Raw genomic sequence first — 19,385 nt, forward strand, 5'->3', positions numbered from 1 at the left:
GAAACACTCCCAGTTCAAATGGACCTGTTGCAGCTGTCAGCCTGTGGCAGCTGCAAAGGTCCATTTGACAGGTTGGGGGTGGGGGAGACCCTCACCCATTGCAGGAGGCCACTCAGTCACTTGGGACAAAGTTTGGCCTCCACCACCCTCCTCCTGACAACCAAAGTCACCAACTTGCACACTTACCCCGGGGTCCAGAGATATGTACCTACCTTGCGGACCCCCTCAGATGTACATCTTCCGGATGGGGGCCGCCGTAGCTGCAGTCATGACCTCCTCGGAGGGCGAACAGCATCACCAGCCTCACCGTCCACCTCTGACACGTGGAGCTCCACAACAGTGCGCTGTGACACATCCACCTGTACAGCAGGAGGGAGGGCAACCGCAGAGAGAGATGCGTCGCAGAGGGCACTACCCTCGCCACAGGGTCCACAGACCGAGGCTCAGCTTCCTGGACCTCTCTGAGCAGCAGTGCACACGGAGGCTCAGAATCACTCGACATGTAGTCGTGGACATCTGCAGCCTCCTTCATGCCAAGCTGCTCCTGGCTGGCCCGAGCACCATCTTCTTACCTGTTGCTGTCAAAGTCACCACTGCCCTCAACAACTTCTCCTCCGCATCCTTCCAGGGTGCAACCGGGGACATCGCCGACGTCTCTCAGCCGTCTGCACAAAAGAGCCCTGCAAATGCACCTACACCCACTCTGCAGTGACACAATGGGTGGCATCAGTTGTGGGTCTTAGTGATCCTCAGGAAAGGGCATTATTGCACAAACCAGACAAGATTCGCGAAGACATGGCAGCAGTGGTGCCAATATAATATGTTATGTGAGTTGCTCAGAAATTAAATACAGGTAAACACCATGACAAACCCTCAAACACGCTTGTGCATCCCCTTCATGCTCACGACACGTTTGCCTTATGCTTCCTGCTGCACATATGTGATGCATGCCCTGTGGCTGCAGCACAGGTAGTGGCAGGTTGAGTGAGGCTGACCGTGAAAGAGATGCATGAGAGGGTGAGGATGAGATAGAGCCATGATATTGTATGAGGATTGGGTTGAGTGGTAGTGGCGGGATGAGTACTGGCGAGGTGAGTCGGTGCAGGTAAGATGAGGATGAGGTTTGAGTGGGTATGAGGGGTGATGTGACAGAGTCGTGTTGGCAGTGCAGAAGGAGGTGTGGGCGGTAATGTGGCAGATGGAGTGTAGGGGAATGAGTAAGTGTACTCACTTTGGCTGACCGACTGAGGTCATTGGAGCGCCTCCTGCACTGTATGCAGGTGGGCGATATGTTGGTGGTGCTGGTGACCTCCTCTGCCACCTCGAGCCAGGCCTTCCTGGTGGCAGAGGCAGGCCGCTTCCTCCCGCCCGCCGGGGGTGGGGGGGAAGATCTCTGTCCTCCCCCTCCACCTCACCCCATGTATTGATACCTGGAGTGAGGCATCATTAAACTGGGAGCAGCCTTCCCCCTGGGCTGCTCCATGCTGTAATTTTTTCTATTTGTTGCAGCATCTGTCAGTGGAGGACTGCCCCTTTAAATAGAGCTCCTCCAGCTGACGGATCTGACTGTGCACGCGCAGTCCGCCCGACGCGCAGATCAGCAGTGGGGAACCCGGAAGACCAGGTAAGTGGATCCAATTATGCTACGATCGCGCGGGGAGCTGACTGATTTCACCGGGCGCGTTACCCACATGCCCGATAGCCCCCCCGCCGAGAACCCGCAGCCCTGGTAACCCCGGGCCCAATGTATTCGGATTAGATGTCAATTATCTTCAATCTGTTTTTTTCTGGTTATCAACCCTCCTGTCAGTGGAAACAATTTCTCCTTATTTACTCAAAGGTCAGTTTATTTTTTAAACTTACCTCAGTGTGTCTTGCAGGCTTCTCGACAGGTTCCCCCTGCGGGGTGGCCTCCCTGCTCAGAAGTGGGTTAAATTTCAGGGGTTATGATGTGATCGAGGAGTCCAGCGGGAGACTCGTTAAAAGCCAAGATGAGTGGCGTTAAAAGGGCCGATTGACGGGAATGGAGCAGGAAATGGAGCTGCTCCATTTTAACTGATCCTGCGATCAGGGAGAGTTAAAATCACCCTGTTTCACATTGCATGATAGTCCACATGTGCCACTGGAGGGAAAGCTATAACTGTAAGTTATTCTTGCAGGTGTTATGAATGAGTTCGGGGTCTATTAGTAACTATTCACCACATTACTATTCAATGAAACAATTCATTACTTTGCTTTTAAGTCATACTCCATCTAAAACAAGGGTACGTTTTAATATCTGCGTCTGTCTCTCCCATGTCTGTCTCTTTCGCTCTCTCTCTCTCTCTCTCCCCGTCTGTCTCTCCCGTGTCTCCGTCTGTGTCTCCTGTCACTCACACATATATTGTGGGGAAAGGCCTGTCGCAATTAAGCCTCAGGCCCTCTCCATCCAAAATAGTGCCACAGTATTTGCCACCTTTTCTGAGGGTGCCTCTGTGTATAAATGTGCCAAGGATCACATGCCAGGCACTGTACTTATGTGGCACATCATCCGTTCTCATTATAATGGACACATTTCAGCTTTAATGTGTAAGGTACAGGGAGAAATATGTGTTGCTTAATCACCCCTCTGCACCAACAATGTTTCAGTGAGTGATGGGGAGATGGGCTGAGATTTATAAATAGACTTGCAGTACATTCTCTCCCTCTCTCTGGTGTATAATAGAAATGAGTCACAGTGACAGGAGCAGAAAACTGCTTGGATAGAGGATCTGACACAACACATTAAAGCTGGCGATGACTGGTGTGACAGGATTGTAAATTTAAAGGGACATTACCATTTGGCTGGAGAGTTTTTAAGGGAAACGCGACTCCTCGAAGAGTTCACTTCTACCCGCCTGATACGTTGGCTGCGGTGGACAATTTTCTCCGTGTGGACAATATATTTGCTGAATTGTAAACTATTCCACAGTGATTAACACTGAGCCTCGGTCATTTCTATATCTGAGGCCGTTTCTCCCCTTCTCTGGGTCTTATACCTCCACCATTGCTGGTCTGAATCCAGCCACGAGAAGAGGGTGTAAGAGCAACCTGGGCAATTCTCCCTTGATCTCCCCCCACCACCTGTGGAGAGTCCCTGCCTCCCTGGCCCAGCCTTTGCTTGGTATCTTCCCCAGTGATAAGGTCGGGTTTAGAAACATTGCAGGTGGGTGAAAACCCCTATCTTACTGCTTTTAAATTCAATTATAATTTTTATCCCTCAACCAACATCACAAAAACAGATGATCTGGTCATTATCACATTGCTGTTTGTGGGACCTTGCTGTGTTCAATGTACTGCCGTGTTTCCTACAGTAAAGCAGCAACTACAATTCAAAAGTACTTAATTGGTAGAGGAACCACCGAGGGAACAGGTTATTTTAGATCTCGTATTGTGTAATGAGACAGGGTTACTTAGTAAACTTATAGTAATGGATTCTCTGGGGGAGAGTGAACATAATATGATAGAATTTCATATTCAGTTTGAGCGTGATGTGGTTCAATCCGAAACTAGGGTCTTAAATATAAATAAAGCCAATTCTGTAGGTTTGACGGGCGAGTTGGCTGAGGTAGATTGGGAAATTGGATTAAAAGATATAACGGGAGACAAACAATGGCAAATATTTAAAGAAATAATTCATAATTCTCAACTAATATACATTCCCTTGAGGAATAAAACTCCACGGGAAAAGTGTGGCTAATTAGAGAATTTAAGGATAACATTAGATTAAAAGAAGAGGCTTACAATGTAGTCAAAAAGCGTAGTTAGCCTGAGGATTGGGAGGGATTTAGAAATCAGCAAAGGATGACCAAAAATTAATAAAGAGGGAGAAAATTGAATCTGACAGAAAACCAACAAGAAATATAAAAAAACAGATTGTAAGAGCTCCCACAAGTATGTGAAAAGGAAGAGATGAGTGAAAATAATCGTGGGTCCCTTAGAGGCAGAGACAGAAGAAATTATAATGGGGAGTAAGGAAATGGCAGAGATGTTAAACAAATATTTGATATCTGTCTTCAAAGTAGAAGACACAAAAAACATACCGGAAACAGTGCGGAACCAAGGGTTGAATGCGAGTGAGGAACTTAAAGTAATTAATATTAGTAAAGAAAAAATACTGGAGAAATTAATGGGACTAAAAGCCGAGAAACCCCCTGGACCTGATGGCCGACATCCTCGGGTTTTAAAAGAGGTGACTGCAGAGATAGTGGATGCATTGGTTGTGATCTTACAGAATTCCCCAGATTCCAGAATGGTCCTCGTGGATTGCAAGGCAGCAAATGTAACCCCGCCATTTAAGAAAGGAGTGAGAGAGAAAAGAGGGAACTATAGGCTAGTTAACTTGACATCAATAGTAGGGAAAATGCTAGAATGTATTATTAAGGACGTAGTAAAAGGGCACCTCGAAAATCATAATATGATTAGGCAGAGTCATACTTTTTAATCTTCGAATCGTAGAATCAAAGAAAGATTACAGCACGGAAGGAGGCCATTCGGCCCATCGAGTCCACGCCAGCTCCATCCAAGAGCAATCCAACTCGTCCCATTCCCCCGTCCTATCCCCATAGCCCTGAAATTTTTTTACTTTCAAGTACTTATCCAGTCTCCTTTTAAAGGCCATGATTGAATCTGCCTCCACCACCCCCTCAGGCAGCATATTCCAGATCATAACCACTCGCTGTGTAAAAAAGTTTTACATCATATCACCTTCGGTTCTTTTGCCAATCACCTTAAGTCTATGCCCTCTGGTTCTTGACCCTTCCGCCAATGGGAACAGTTTCTCTCTATCTCCTCTGTCCAGACCCTTCATGATTTTGAACACCTCTATCAAATATCCTCTCAACCTTTTCTGTTCCAAAGAGAACAACCCGAGCCTCTCCAGTCCATCCATGTAAGAAAAGTCCATTATCCCTGGAATCATTCTAGTAAATCTCTTCTGTACCCTCTCTATGGCCTTCACATCTTCCCAGAACGGCACACAATATTCCAGTTGTGGCCAAACCAGTGTTTTATAAAGGTTTATTATGATTTCCTTACTTTTGTACTCTATGGGCTCGATTTTACCGTCGGGTTTCCTGTGGGTTTCCACCGGGGGGGCTCCGAAAATCCCGATATCCAGTCACGTGACGGGAACCCGCCACGATCCCGCCCACTTCCGGGTTCCCCGATGACGTGCGGGGGTGCGTGCGTGGCCCCCGCTGGTGGGAATCCCGCAGGCAATTAAAGCCAGCGGGATGCCACTTGAGGTTATTTATTTCGCTTGTTCAGGTCATTAACTGACCTGATTGAGGGACTGTGTGTGATTTTGGGGAACATGGGACTGTTTCACACACTGGGGGAAACAGTCCTAGTTGAACTGGACGTGTTGCAGCTGTCAGCCTGTGGCAGCTGCAAAGGTCCATTTCACAGGTGGGGGGGGGGGGGGGGGGGAGACCCTCACCCATTGCAGAAGGCCGCTCTGTCATTTGGGACAAAGTGTGGCCTCCACCACCCACCTCCGGACGGTCAAAGTCACCAACCTGCACACTCACCCCGGGGTCCGGAGACATGTGCCGACCTTGCGGACCCCCTCAGATGTACATATTGCGGATGGGGGCCGCTGTAGCTGCAGTCATGACCCCCTCGGAGGGCGAACAGCATCACCAGCCTCGCCATCCACGCCGTCCACCTCTGACACGTGGAGCTCCACAACAGAGTGCTGTGACATATCCACCTGTACAGCAGGAGGGAGGGCTACCGCAGAGAGAGACGCGTCGCAGAGGGCACTACCCTCGCCACAGGGTCCACAGACCGAGGCGCAGCTCCCCGGACCTCTCCGAGCAGCAGTGCACACGGAGGCGCAGATTCACTCGAGATCTGCAGGCTCTTTCATGCCGAGCTGCTCCTGGCTGGCCCCAGCACCATCTGCTTACCTGTCGCTGCCAAAGTCACCACTGCCCTCCACAACTTCTCCTCCGCATCCTTCCAGGGTGCAGCCGGGTACACCGCCGATGTCTCTCAGTCGTCTGCGCGGAAGAGCCCTGCAAATACACCTGCACCTACTCTGCAGTAACACAATGGGTGGCATCAGTGGTGGGTCCTCATAGTGATACCCAGGAGCGGGCATTATTGGACACAACAGACAGGATTCGCGGAGACATGGCAGTGGTGGTGCCAATATAATGTGTGATGTTTGTTGCTCTGAAATTCAATATAGGTAACACCCATGGCAAACCCTCAGACACCCTTGTGCATCCCCTTCATGCTCACGACACGTTTGCCGTACGCTGCCGACTGCACATATGCGATGCATGCCCTGTGGCTGCAGCACAGATGGTGGCAGGTTGAGTGAGGCTGGCCGTGAGAGAGATGCACGAGAGGGTGAGTATGGGATAGAGCCATGAGATTGTATGAGGATTGGGTTGCGTGTTAGTGGCGGGTGAGTACTGGCGAGGTGAGTAGGTGCAGGTAAGATGAGGATGGGGTTTGAGTGGGTATGAGGGGTGATGTGACAGAGTAGTGTTGGCGGTGCCGAAGGAGATGTGGGGTGGGGGCAGTGTTGTGGCAGACGGAGTGTAGGGGAAAGACTATGTGCTCTCACTGTGGCTGACCTACTGAGGTCATTGGAGCGCCTCCTGCACTGTATGCAGGTGGGCGATATGTTGATGGTGCAGGTGACCCCCTCTGCCACCTCGAGCCAGGCCTTCTTGGTGGCAGAGGCAGGCCGCTTCCTCCCGCCCGCCGGGTGGAAGATCTCTGTCCTCCCCCTCCTCCTCACCCCATCTGATGATACCTGGGGTGAGGCATCATTAAACTGGGAGCAGCCTTCCCCCTGGGCTGCTCCATGCTCCAATTTGTTCCATTGGTTGCAGCATCTGTCAGTGGAGGACTGCCCCTTTAACTAGAGAGCCTCCAGCTGACAGATCGTACTGCGCATGCGCAGCCCGCCCGACGCGCAGACCAGCAGCGCGGAGTCCGGATAGCAGGTAAGTGATTCCAATTAGTGCATTGCCTGCTACGATCGCGCGGGCAGCCCACTAATTTCACCGGGCGCGGAGGCCACGCACCCGAAACCCAACCCGCCGGAAACCCGCAGGCCTGCTAAAATCAGGCCCTATGCCTCCATTTATAAAGCCCAGGATCCCGACCACTTTTTTAACCGCTTTCTCAACCTGCCCTGCCACCTTCAACGATTTGTGCACATATACCCCCAGATCTCACTGTTCCAGCACCCCTTTTAGAATTGTGCCCTCTAGTTTATATTGCCTCTCCACTTTCTTGCGACTGAAATATATCACTTCACATTTATCTGGTTTAAATTTCATCTGCCACGTGTCCGTCCATGCCACCAGCCTGTCTATATCCTCTTGAAGTCTATCACTATCCTCCTCACTGCACACTACCCTTCCAAGTCTCGTGTCATCTGCAAATTTGAAACTGTGCCCTGTACACCCAAGTCCAAGTCCTTAATATATATCAAGAAAAGCAGTGGTCCCAGCACCGACCCCTGGGGAACACCACTGTGCATCTCCCTCCAGTCCGAAAAACAACCGATCACCACTACTCTCTGTTTCCTGTCATTTCGCCAATTCTGTATCCATGTTGTTATTGCCCCCTTTATTCCATGGGCCGCAACCTCGATGACAAGCCTACCATGTGACACTTTATTAAACGCCTTTGGAACGTCGGTATACACAAAGTCAACCGCATTGCCCTCATCTACACTCTCTGTTACCTCATCAAAAAACTCCATCAGGTTAGTTAAACACGATTTGCCTGTAACAAATCCATGCTGGCTTTCCCGCATCAATCCACATTCGTCCAAGTGACTGTTAATTCTGTCCAGTATTATCGTTTCCAGAAGTTTCCCCACCACCGAGGTTAAACTGACTGGCCTATTGTTGCTGGGTTTATCCTTACACCCTTTTTTGAACAAGGGTGTAACATTTGCAAATCTCCAATCCTCTGGCACCACTCCCATGTCTGAGGATGTCTGGAAGATTACGGCCAGTACCTCTGCAATTTCCCCCCTTGCTTCCTTCAGCATCCTCGGGTGTATCCCATCCAGACCAGGTGACTTATCTACTTTAAGTACAGCTAGCCTTTCTAGTACCTCTTCTTTATCAATTTTTAGCCCATCAGTATCTTAACAATATCTTCCTTTACCGAGACTCTGGCAGCATCTTCTTCCTTGGTAAAGACAGATGCAAAGTATTCATTTAATATCTCAGCCATGCCCACTGCCTCCATGAGTAGATCTCCTTTATGGTCCAAAATCAGCCCCACCCCTCCTCTTACTACCTGTTTACTGTTAACATGTCTGTAGGAGACTTTTGGATTCCCTTTTATATTGGTCGCTAGTCAATTCTCATATTCTCTCTTTGCTCCTCTTATTTCCTTTTTCACTTCCCCTCTGAACTTTCTATATTCTGCCTGGTTCTCACTTGTGTTATCGACCTGACACCTGTCATACACCGCTTTTTTCCGCTTCATCTTACTCTCTATCTCCTTTGTCATCCAGGGACCTCTGGCTTTAGTTGCCCTACCTTTCTCCCTCGTTGGAATGTACCTTGTCTGAACCTGAATCATCTCTTTAAAGGCTGCCCACTGTTCAATTACAGTTTTGCCTGCCAATCTATGATTCCAATTTACCCGGGCCAGATCTGTTCTCATCCCACTGCAATAGGCCCTCCTCCAGTAAGGGATGGACTGCAGACAGAGTGATCTAGAGACAGGGCAAAACGTGGGGATTCTGGAGCTCCCAAGGATCTATCCTTGGCCCCCTCCTATGTCTCATCTACATGCTGCCCCTTGGCGACATCGTCCGAAAACACAATGTCAGGTTCCACATGTACGCTGACGATGCCCAGGTCTACCTCACCACGACCTCCCTCGAACCCTCCACTGTCTCTGATTTTTCACATTGCTTGTCCAACATTCAGTACTGGATGAGCAGCAATTTCCTCCAACTAAATATTGCAAAGATCGAAGCCATTGTCTTCGGGCCCCACCACAAACACCGTTCCCGAGCCACCGACTCCATCCCTCTCCCCGGTCACTGTCTGAGGCTGAACCAGACCATTCATAACCTTGTCGTCCTATTTGACCCTGGGATGAGTTTCCGACCACATATCTGCTCTGTCACGAAGTCCATCTACTTCCTCCTCCATAACATCACCCGTCTCCGTCCCTGCCTCAGCTCATCTGCTGCTGAAACCCTTATCCATGCCTTTGTTATCTCTAGACTTGACTATTCCAATACTCTCCTGGCCGGCCTCCCGTCTTCCATCCTCCATAAACTTCAGCTCGTCCAAAACTCCCGTATTTTATCTCGCACCAAGTCCCGTTCACCCAAGACTCCTGTGCTCGCTGACCTACATTCATTCCCGGTCCAGCAACACCTCGATTTTAAAATTCTCATCCTTCATTTCAAAACTCTCCATGACCCTCGCCCCTGCCTATCTCTGTAACCTCCTCCAGCCCTACAACCCTCCGAGAACTCTGCGCTCTCCAATTCTGGCCTCTTGTGCATCCCCGATTTTAATCGTTCCACCATTGGCGGCTGTGCCTTTGGCTGCCTCGATCCTAAGCTCTGGAATTCCTTCCCTAAACTTCTTCATCTCTCCACCTCTCTTCCTTTAAGACGCTCCTTAAGCCTAACTCTTTGGCCAAGCTTTTGGTCACCCGTCCTAATATCTCTTTATGTGGCTCGGTGAAAAATTCTGTTTGATAATCACTCCTGTGAAGCACCTTAGGATGTTTTACTGCATTAAAGGCGATATTGGCCAAGGTGCTTACCCAGAGGAAGGGAGGAACCATCACAGGCCGAGTCTCACTGGGCAGCTGTCCGACAACTCCAAGCGGCTGATTAGATTCGAGAATCTGTCACTGGAATACAATAGGACTATTTTTGAGCAAACGGTTATATTTAATTTGAATATATTTGTCATTAATGGCATTTGATTGATTTACTTTAACATTAAATTGTTCTTTTCTTTCCACTCTTTATGTGGATTCATTCACAATATCAGCTGCCAACTCCAGTTTGTGAGGGATATCAAGGACAACACTAAAGGTTTTTACAAGTATATTAAGAAAAAGAAGGTGACTCAGAGTAATGTGGCCCCTTAAAGACAGACGCAGGGGATTATAGTAATTGAAAGGGAGAGAGGGTGAAGAATTCGAAAAATTTGTGCAGGAGAACTTTCTTAATTAGTATATTTCTGGCCCAACAAGGGAGGATGCAACGCTGGATCTCGTTTTAGGGAATGATGTAAGGCAAGTGGAGTGTATTTCAGTGGGGGAACATCTGGGTAATAGTGATCATAATATAATTTGGTTTGAAGCAGTTACGGAAAGGGACAAAGAAAAATCAAAGGTGAAAATATTCAACTGAAAGGGAGCCAATTTCAGTGATTTGAGAAGGGATCGAGCACAAGTGGACTGGAAACAAAGACTGGACAAAAAAAAAACAGTAAATGAGCAATGGCAGGTCTTCAAGGTGGAGGTAGTTCGGGTATAAACCAAGAATTTTCCCATAAGGAGGAAAGATACGGCATCCAAAGCTCGAGCTCCCTGAATGACAAAGGAAATAGAGCTTAAAATAAAACAGAAACAGGTTTATGACCACTGTCAGGTACAGAATACAGTACAAAACCAGGAGAGTGTGCAGGGAGAATTTGAAAAGAATATAGGAAGGGCAAAGAGAGAATATGAGAAAAGATTAGCGGGTGACATAAATGGGAACCCAAAAATCTTTTATAAAAATATAAAAAGTAAAAGGATAAAAGGAATGGTGGGGCCGATTAGGGACAAAATAGGAAATCTGCTTGTGGAGGCAGAGGGCATGACTGAGGTACTGAATGAGGACTTTGCATTTGTCTTCACAAAAGAAGAGGATGAAGTTAATGTCGCAGTAGAGGAGGAGGGAGTAGAGATATTGGATAGGATCAAAATAGATAGAAAGGAGGTGCGAAATAGGTTGGCATCACTCAAAGTGAACAAGTCCCCCGGTCCAGGTGGGATGCATCCCAGGCTGCTGAGGGAAGCAAGGGTGGAGATAGCAGAAGCTCTGACCACAATCTATCAATCCTCCTTGGATGTGGAAGTGGTGCCAGAGGACTGGAGGATTGCAAATATTACACCCCTGTTCAAAAAAGGGGAGAGGGATAAAACTGGTAACTACGGGCCAGTCAGTCTAATATCAGTGGTGGGAAAACTACGAGAGACCATTGTCAAGGACAAAATTAATTCTCACTTGGAGAGGCATGGGTTAACAAGGAACAGCCAGCACGGATTTCTTAAAGACAAATCATGTCTGACTAACCTGATTGAATTCTTTGATGAAGTAACAGAGAGTGTTGATGAAGGTAGTGCAGTAGCTGTTGTACATATGGACTTTCAGAAGGCATTTGACAAAGTGCCACATAATAGACTTATTTGGAAAACAGAAGCACATGGGATTAAAGGGACGGTGGTAACTTGGGTACATAATTGGCTAAGGGATGGGAGGCAGAGAGTTGTGGTGAATGGATGTTTTTCTGACTGGAGAGAAGTACGCAGTGGGGTCCCCCAGGGGTCAGTATTAGGACCATTGCTTTTCTTGTTATATCAAAATGACCTGGATTTGGGTTTCGGGACCACAATTTCAAAGTTTGCGACCGATACAGGACTTAGCAACGTAGTAAATAGTGAGGAGGATAGTAGCAGACTTCAGGAGGACATAGACAGACTGGTAAAATGGGCAGACACAGGGCAGATGCAATTTAAGACGGAGAAGTGTGAAGTGATGCACTTTGGGAGGAACAACATGGAGAGGCAGTATAATCTAAATGGGACTATTTTGAGGGGAGTGCAAGAGCAGAGGGACCTGGGGTACATCGTCACAAATCTTTGAAGGTGGCAGGGCAAGTTGATAAGATGGTTAAGAAAGGGTATGGGATACCTGGCTTTGTAAATAGGGACATTGAATATAAAAACAAGGAAGTCATGCTAAACCTTTACAAATCACTGGTTAGGCCTCAGCTGGAGTATTGTGTATAATTCAGGGCAATGCACTTTAGGAAGGATGTCAAGGTCATGGAGAGGGTACAAAGGAGGTTTAACAGGATGGTACAAGGGATGAGGGACATCAGTTATATGGAGAGGTTGGAGAAGCTGGGAGGTGTTAAAATCAAGAGGAGTTTTGATAGCGAGTAGGGAGAAACTGTTTCCTCAGGCAAGTGGGTCGGTAACCAGAGGTCATAGATTTAAAATAATTGGCAAAAGAACGAGAGGGGAAATGAGGAGAAGTTTTTTTTCATACAGAGAGTTGTTAAGATCTGAAACGCACTCCCTGAAAGGGTGGTGGAATCAGATTCCATGGGAATTTTGAAGGGCAATTAGACATGTACTTGAAGAGGACTAATATGCAGGGTTATGGGGAAAGAGCTGGAGTGTGGGACTAAATTGGACAGCTCTTTCAAAGAGCTGACACAGGGATGAGGGGTCGAATGGCCTCCTTCTGTGCTGTAAGTTTCTATGAAAAGTGAGTAAAACACTGTGAGGGAGTCTCGGAGAGCCCGCGTGGGAGAGAGGGAGGGAGTCTCGGAGAGCCCGCGTGGGAGAGAGGGAGGGAGTCTCGGAGAGCCCGCGTGGGAGAGAGGGAGGGAGTCTCGGAGAGCCCGCGTGGGAGAGAGGGAGGGAGTCTCGGAGAGCCCGCGTGGGAGAGAGGGAGGGAGTCTCGGAGAGCCCGCGTGGGAGAGAGGGAGGGAGTCTCGGAGAGCCCGCGTGGGAGAGTTTGAGAGGTCGGGTGGGAGGGAGAGAGAGTTTGTAAGAAGGGGAAAGAGAATATGGGAGACAGGGTTTGCAAGAAGGGGAAAGAGAATATGGGAGACAGGGAAGAGAAACAGTCTGTGTGTAAGACAGAGAGGAAAGGGGAAGAGAGTCTGTTTGTGCATGAGAAGTAAGGGATAGAAATGAGAAGTTGGAGAGAAATAAGAGAGAAAGAGAGAGAATGGATAAAGGACAGAAAACTGGGAGTTGTGATTAACAGATGTTTCTTGCATTGGAAGGATTTAAACAGTGGTGATCCCCGGGGTCAGTGTTGACACCATTGCTTTTCTCAATATCTGTGGATAGAAATGATCTGGACCTGGGTGCAGGGGGCAGAATATCAAAATTTGCAGCTGCCACAAAGATAAGGAGTGAGATTAACCATGAAGAGGATTGTCAACAACTTCAGGAGGAGGCAGACAGGTGAGCAGATTGGGCAGGTAGATGTGAGATAGAATTTAATGGGGAGAGATGTGAGGTGAGGAGAATAAGGAGAGGAAATAGACACTATACTGTAAAACTATAAAAGGAGTAGAGGAGCAGAGAGATTTAGGGATTCAGATACACAAATCTTTAAAAGTGGGAGGACAAGTTGATAAAGCTGTTTTGCAAAACCCCCCATGGGATCCTAGGATTAAAAAATAGGAGCATAGAGTATAAAAGGAAAGAGTTAATGCTACACCTGGACAAATCATGGGTCAGGCCACAGTCAGAATATTGTGTCCAGTTTTTGGTGCATTACTTTAGTAAGAATGTCACGGCCATGGAGAGGGGCAGAAGAGATTCACTGAGATGATCTCAAGGATGAGAGTCTTGACATAACTTTTCATGAGAGCAGAGAAGTTTAAATAAGATCAGAGAGTGGGGATCAAAATTATGAGGGGGTTTTGATAAAGTAAATGAGGGAAAACTATTTCCACTAGTACGGGCACGGGAGCACAGTGGTTATGTTACTGGACTAGTAATCCTAGAGGCTTGGACTAATATTCCGGAGTCATGAGATCAAATCCACGGCAGCTGGAGAATTAAATTCAATTAATTAAATAAAATCTGGAATTTAAAAAAAACTGGTATCAGTAATGGTGGCCATGAAACTACCGGATTGTCGTAAAGACCCATCTGGTTCACTGATGTCCTTTAGGGAAGGAAACCTGCCGTCCTTACCCGGTCTGGCCGAAATGTGACTCCAGACCGACAGCAATGCGGCTGATTCTTAATCGCCCTCTGAAATGGCCCAGCCAGCCACTCAATTGTTCAAGATAGTTGGCACACCACCACCTTCTCAAGGGCAACTGGGAAGGACAATAAATGCTGGCCTTGCCAGCGACACCCACATCCCAGTTCGTGAGTCAGTTGCTGGAGGGCATCAAATTAAGAGAGGTTGGTTTTCTTTTTGATGCAGAGGGTTGTTAGGACAATGGAATGTCTGACCAGAAACAATGAGGGAAGCAGAATTTAAAAGGGAAGTGAATCAATATCTGAAGAAGAAAATCTTGAAAGATCTTGAAAGGCCTTCGATGAGGTACCGCATAGTAGACTCACGACCAAGGTCAGAGCTTGTGGAGTCAGGGGACAGGTCGCAGAATGGATAGCAAGCTGATAACAAAACAGAAAACAGAGAGCAGGGGTTAAAGAGAGTCACTCAGACTGGGAAAAGGTGGGAAGTGGTGTTCCACAGGGATCGGTGCTGGGAACACTGTCGTTCACCATTTGCATCAACGGTTTGGACTTGGGAATCGGAAGTACAATTTCAAAATTTGCGGACAACACCAAATTGAGGGATATCGTTAATACTGAAGAGGACTGCGACAAAATACAGGAAGACATGAATAAACTTGCAGAATGGGCGTGTAATTGGCAAATGAATTTCAATATAGATGAGTGTGAGGTGGTAGAAATTTAGTTGCAAGAATAAGGAGGCCACATACTTCCTGGATAATAAGAGTCCAAATGGGATAGAGGAGCAAATTGGGGTCTAGGGGTACAGATACACAAATCATTAAATGTAGTGACTCAGGTTCATAAGGCCATAAAAAAGCAAACAAAGCACTGGGGTTCATTTCCAGAGGAATAGAACTTGTCCAGCACCTTGGTTAGACCACACCGAGTACTGTGCACAGTTCTGGTCTCCATGTTACAAAAAGGATGTAGAGCCACTGGAGAAGGTGCAAAAAAGATTGACAAGGATGATACCAGAACTGAGAGATTATAACTGTCAGGATAGATTGAACAGGCTGGGGCTCTTTTCTCTAGAAAAGAGAAGGCTGAGGGGTGACCTGATAGAGATCTTTAAAATTATGAGGGAGTTTGATAGGGTCGACATAGATGTGTTTCCACTTGTGGGGGAGACCAGAACTATGGGCCATGAATAGAAGATAGTCACTAATAAATCCAGTAAGGAATTCAGGAGGAACTTATTTACCCAGAGAGTGGTTAGAATGTGGAACTTGCTAACACATGGAGTAATTGAGGCAAATAGCATAGATGCTTTTAAGGGGAAGCTAGATAAGTACATGAGGGAGAAAGGAATAGAAGGATATACAGATAGGGACAGATGAAGAGAGGTGTGAGGAGGTTTGTGTGGAGCATAAACACCAGCTCAGACCAGTTGAGCCGAATGGCCTGTTTCTGTGCTGTAAAATCCATGTAATTCTAAATGGTCCATAAATACGGAGAATAAAAGCGGGCCCAGCACTGACCCCTGGGGTAACCACTTCCAACCCTTCTCCAATCTCAGCAACTCCCATTAACCCGGACCCTCTGTTTCAGGTCCCCAGACAACTTTCTCCCCGCACTGTTCCATTTCCTTTCAAACGGCCCATTTGAACAGACTGGGCATTACCCCGGGGATCCCCCAGTTACCTTCACACCGTTGCTCGCCATGTCCCTGATTTCACTTGACATCCTTCACAGTCTCATCGAATTGTCTTGGTGCCTCCCGGCCGTGTGAACATCCAAAGAGGTTTCCAGTCAGCCTCAAGTATTTTCCAGCAGATTGTTTCAAATCCAGTGCGGTTTTCCTCAAAACTCCTGGAAGTTCAGGCACGAATTCTCCTGTGGAAGAAAGTCACATCGTGTTACGGGACGGAAGAATTAACGATCCTTCTGAAGTACTCGGTGTCGGCCTTGGCTCATTTGTATCACTCTCTCACCTCTAGAATCATAGAGATTGAGGAATAAAGCTCCCCTCCAGAGACCTGAGCACAAAATCTCGGCTCACACTCCAGTGCAGGACTGAGGGAGTGCTGCACTGTCGGAGGGGCCGTCTTTTGCACGAGCCGTTAAACCAGTCCGGCCTCTCAGGTGGATGTAAAAGATCCCGCGACACCATTCGAAGAAGAGCAGGGGAGTTCTCTCCGGTGTCCTGGCCAATATTTAATCCTCAACCAACACCTATCAACAGATTATCTGGTCATTTATCACATTGCTGTTTGTGGGATCTTGCTGTGCACAAAATGGCTGCCCACATGGCAACAGTGACCTCATTTCCAAAGCCCCCCATTGGCTGCGAGGCTTTGGGTGGTCCTGAGGATGTGACAGGCGCTGGAGAAATGCAAGTTCCCCCTCCCCGGGGCCGCCCTCCGCTCCAATCCCATTGCCCGTCTCTCGGTCCTGACCCCGGGCTCGGGGACTCTCGGCCGGTCCAGGGCCCTTTAAGAGGGACGCGCCACACTGCGCATGTGCGCCGTTTATTTAAATCAAACCGCGCGATTCAAAGGAAAAGTGACGTCAGTTTCCGTCACAATAAAAACCGCTCGTTCTCAACCGAAAAAACGGAAAGTTTGTCTCGCGACACAACAGGAAGCGGTCACTGATCCGGCGGGTGATGTGCGCATGTGCGAACATTCTCCCAGAGTGCAGCGCGGCCTGTCTCACAGATGGGGCCTTTTCTCTGCCGCTCTGCATTGTGGGAGATCCGGCCGCCATGACGGGCCCGGGTCACCGAGTTCATCCAATCACAGGTGAAGCTTCCCGGATTGGTGGAACCGACAGAGTGCAGGTGGTCTGTGGAGCGAGAGAATCTCTGAGAAGAGGGGCAGCCAATTGGGGAAATCACAGGAGGTGGTGACCGGTCATAAACCCAATCGGTGAATGACGGATTGAACCAAGGAAAGGAATGAAGAAACTCGACTGGGACCTGTGGGAACAGGCGGACTAATAAATTTAACCCGTGTCCAGTTCAGGTCACCACATTACAGGAAAGATGGGATTGCACCAGAGAGGGTCCAGAGGAGATTTACAAGGATGGTCCAGGACTGGAGAATTTTAGCTATGAGGAAGGATTGGATCGGCTGGAGTTGTTTTCATTGAAACAGAGGAGGCTGAGGGGGATTTAATTGAGGTGTTTAAATTATTGAGGGACAGACGAACTGCATCACTTCCAAGACAGCAGCTCACCACCACCTTCTCAAGGGCAATTTCGGATGGGCAATAAATTCTGGCCTTGCCAGCAAAGCCCACATCCCATGAACAAATTAAAAAAGGATATTAAGGTCCTATTTCCCTTAGCAGAGAGGCCAATAACCAGGGGGCATATATTTCAAGTAATAGGTAGAAGGATTAGAGGGGATCTGTGGATAATTTTTTTTCACCCAGAGGGTGGTGTGGGTTTGGACCTTACTGGCTGAAAGGGTGGTCGAGGCAGAAACCCACATCGCTTTTTTAAAATACTTGGATGTGCACTTGAAGTGCCGTCACCTGCAAGGCTGCGGACCAAGACCAAGAGTGCGATTAGGCTGGAGAGCTCTTTTTCAGCTGGCACTGACACAATGGGCCGAATTGCCTCCTTCTGTGCTGTAAATTTCTATCATTCTATAACCCCTTGGGTCAAATGTGACATGGCAAAAGATACATGTTTATGGTTCAAAAAAAATCTTTACAGAGAGGGAAGGGACAATGTAGAGTTCTGCCCGACAGTGTTATTGACAGAGACTCCATGAATTATTTTAAACGGGAGTATAGAAACATAGAAAATAGGAGCAAGAGTAGGCCATTCAGCCCTTCGGACCTGCTCCACCATTCAAAATGATCATGGCTGATCTTCTAACTCAGTATCCTGTTCCCGCTTTTCCCCCTTACCCCTTTACCATTAATAAATATATCTACCTCCTTCTTGAATACATCTAATGACTTGGCCTCCACTGCGTTCTGTGGTAGAGAATTCCACAGGTTCACCACCCTCTGAGTGAAGAAATTTCTCCTCATCTCTGTTCGAAATGGCATACCCCGTATCCTGAGACTGTGACCCCTGGTTCTGGACTCCCCAGCCATCGGGAACATCCTCCCTGCATCTAGTCCTGCTGGAATTTTATATGTTTTGATGAGATCACCTCTCATTCTTCTAAACTCTACTGAATATAGACCTCGTCGACCCAATCTCTCCTCATACGTCAGTCCTGCCATCCCAGGAATCAGTCCGGTAAACCTTCATTGCACTCCTTCCATGGCAAGGACATCCTTCCTCAGATAAGGAGTCCAAAGCTGCACACAATACTCCAGATGTTGTCTCACCAAGACCCGTATAACTGCAGTAAGACATCCCTGTTCCTATACTCAAATCCTCTTGCAATGAAGGCCAACATACCATTCGCCTTCCTAACTGTTTGCTGCACCTGAATGCTCGCTTTCAGCGACTGGCGGACAAGGACACCCAGGTCTCGTTGCACCTCCCCTTTTCCAAATCTATCTCCATTCAGATAATAATCTGCCTTTCTGTTTTTACAACCAAAGTGGATAACCTCACATTTATTCACGTTATATTGCATCTGCCATGTTCTTGCCCACTCACACAACTTGTCTAAATCACATTGGAACCTCTTTCCATCCTCCTCACAGCTCACATTCCACCCCAGCTTTGTGTCGTGTCCAGGGACCTTGGAACAGAGGAACATTAAATTGGATGAGGAGCAAGAGGAAAGTCACCTGTTTCTGTACTGTAAGATCCTAAGCTTCATTGAGAATGAATTCTTTAAGCATTCCTACATAGTATTTTTTTGCAACATTGTGAACAAAATCCCAAAGTAGTTCTCCTGGTGTCCTGGCCAGTATATCTAGTTTGTAAAGTCTCCCTGAAATGTTTACATGTAAATCAGACAACAGTCAGAAGAGGGTAGGATGGACCTACACTACACTTGAATGTATTGTCATCTATTGGGTTTAAAGTTTCCGAACACTATTTATCAATAGTGTGAGGAAGCTCAGAGTGAAAGTGAGGAGGGGCCGTCTGACTGCAGTTTCCACTGGAAGAAAAATCACCTTCAGTGTGTACAGTGAGCAGAAATGAATTGCTCTTGTTAAAAGTTCCCACTAACTCATTGTTATTCTACTTTAACAGAACGAGCCTGGATCTCCTGCTATGTTTAAACACTAAACTTCAGTGATTGGAGCTCAAGTAAAATATTACCATGATTTGATTTAAATGGAGGCGTGGTTTCCACCTGCCAAAGAATGTTGTCTGAAGCGAGGGTGTTTACTGCTAACAGCTCCCATCCTGTTTAATAGGCCCCCTGAATGTCTGATTTACCAAAAAGAAAAACCCAGCTCAGTAAAGTTAAACATTCTCTTATTAATCTGAA

At 47.5% G+C, this 19,385-nt stretch overlaps 1 protein-coding gene across 1 annotated transcript in view; it reads right to left on the reverse strand.

The window, feature by feature from the left end:
* The window catches only part of LOC137302345 (zona pellucida sperm-binding protein 3-like), a 1,023,493-nt gene that overhangs the window by 399,107 nt on the left and 605,001 nt on the right, over window positions 1-19,385 (reverse strand). The gene's annotated exons all lie outside the window — the stretch shown is intronic.

Source organism: Heptranchias perlo, chromosome 35, assembly GCF_035084215.1.
Source record: "Heptranchias perlo isolate sHepPer1 chromosome 35, sHepPer1.hap1, whole genome shotgun sequence".
Lineage (NCBI taxonomy): Eukaryota > Metazoa > Chordata > Chondrichthyes > Hexanchiformes > Hexanchidae > Heptranchias > Heptranchias perlo.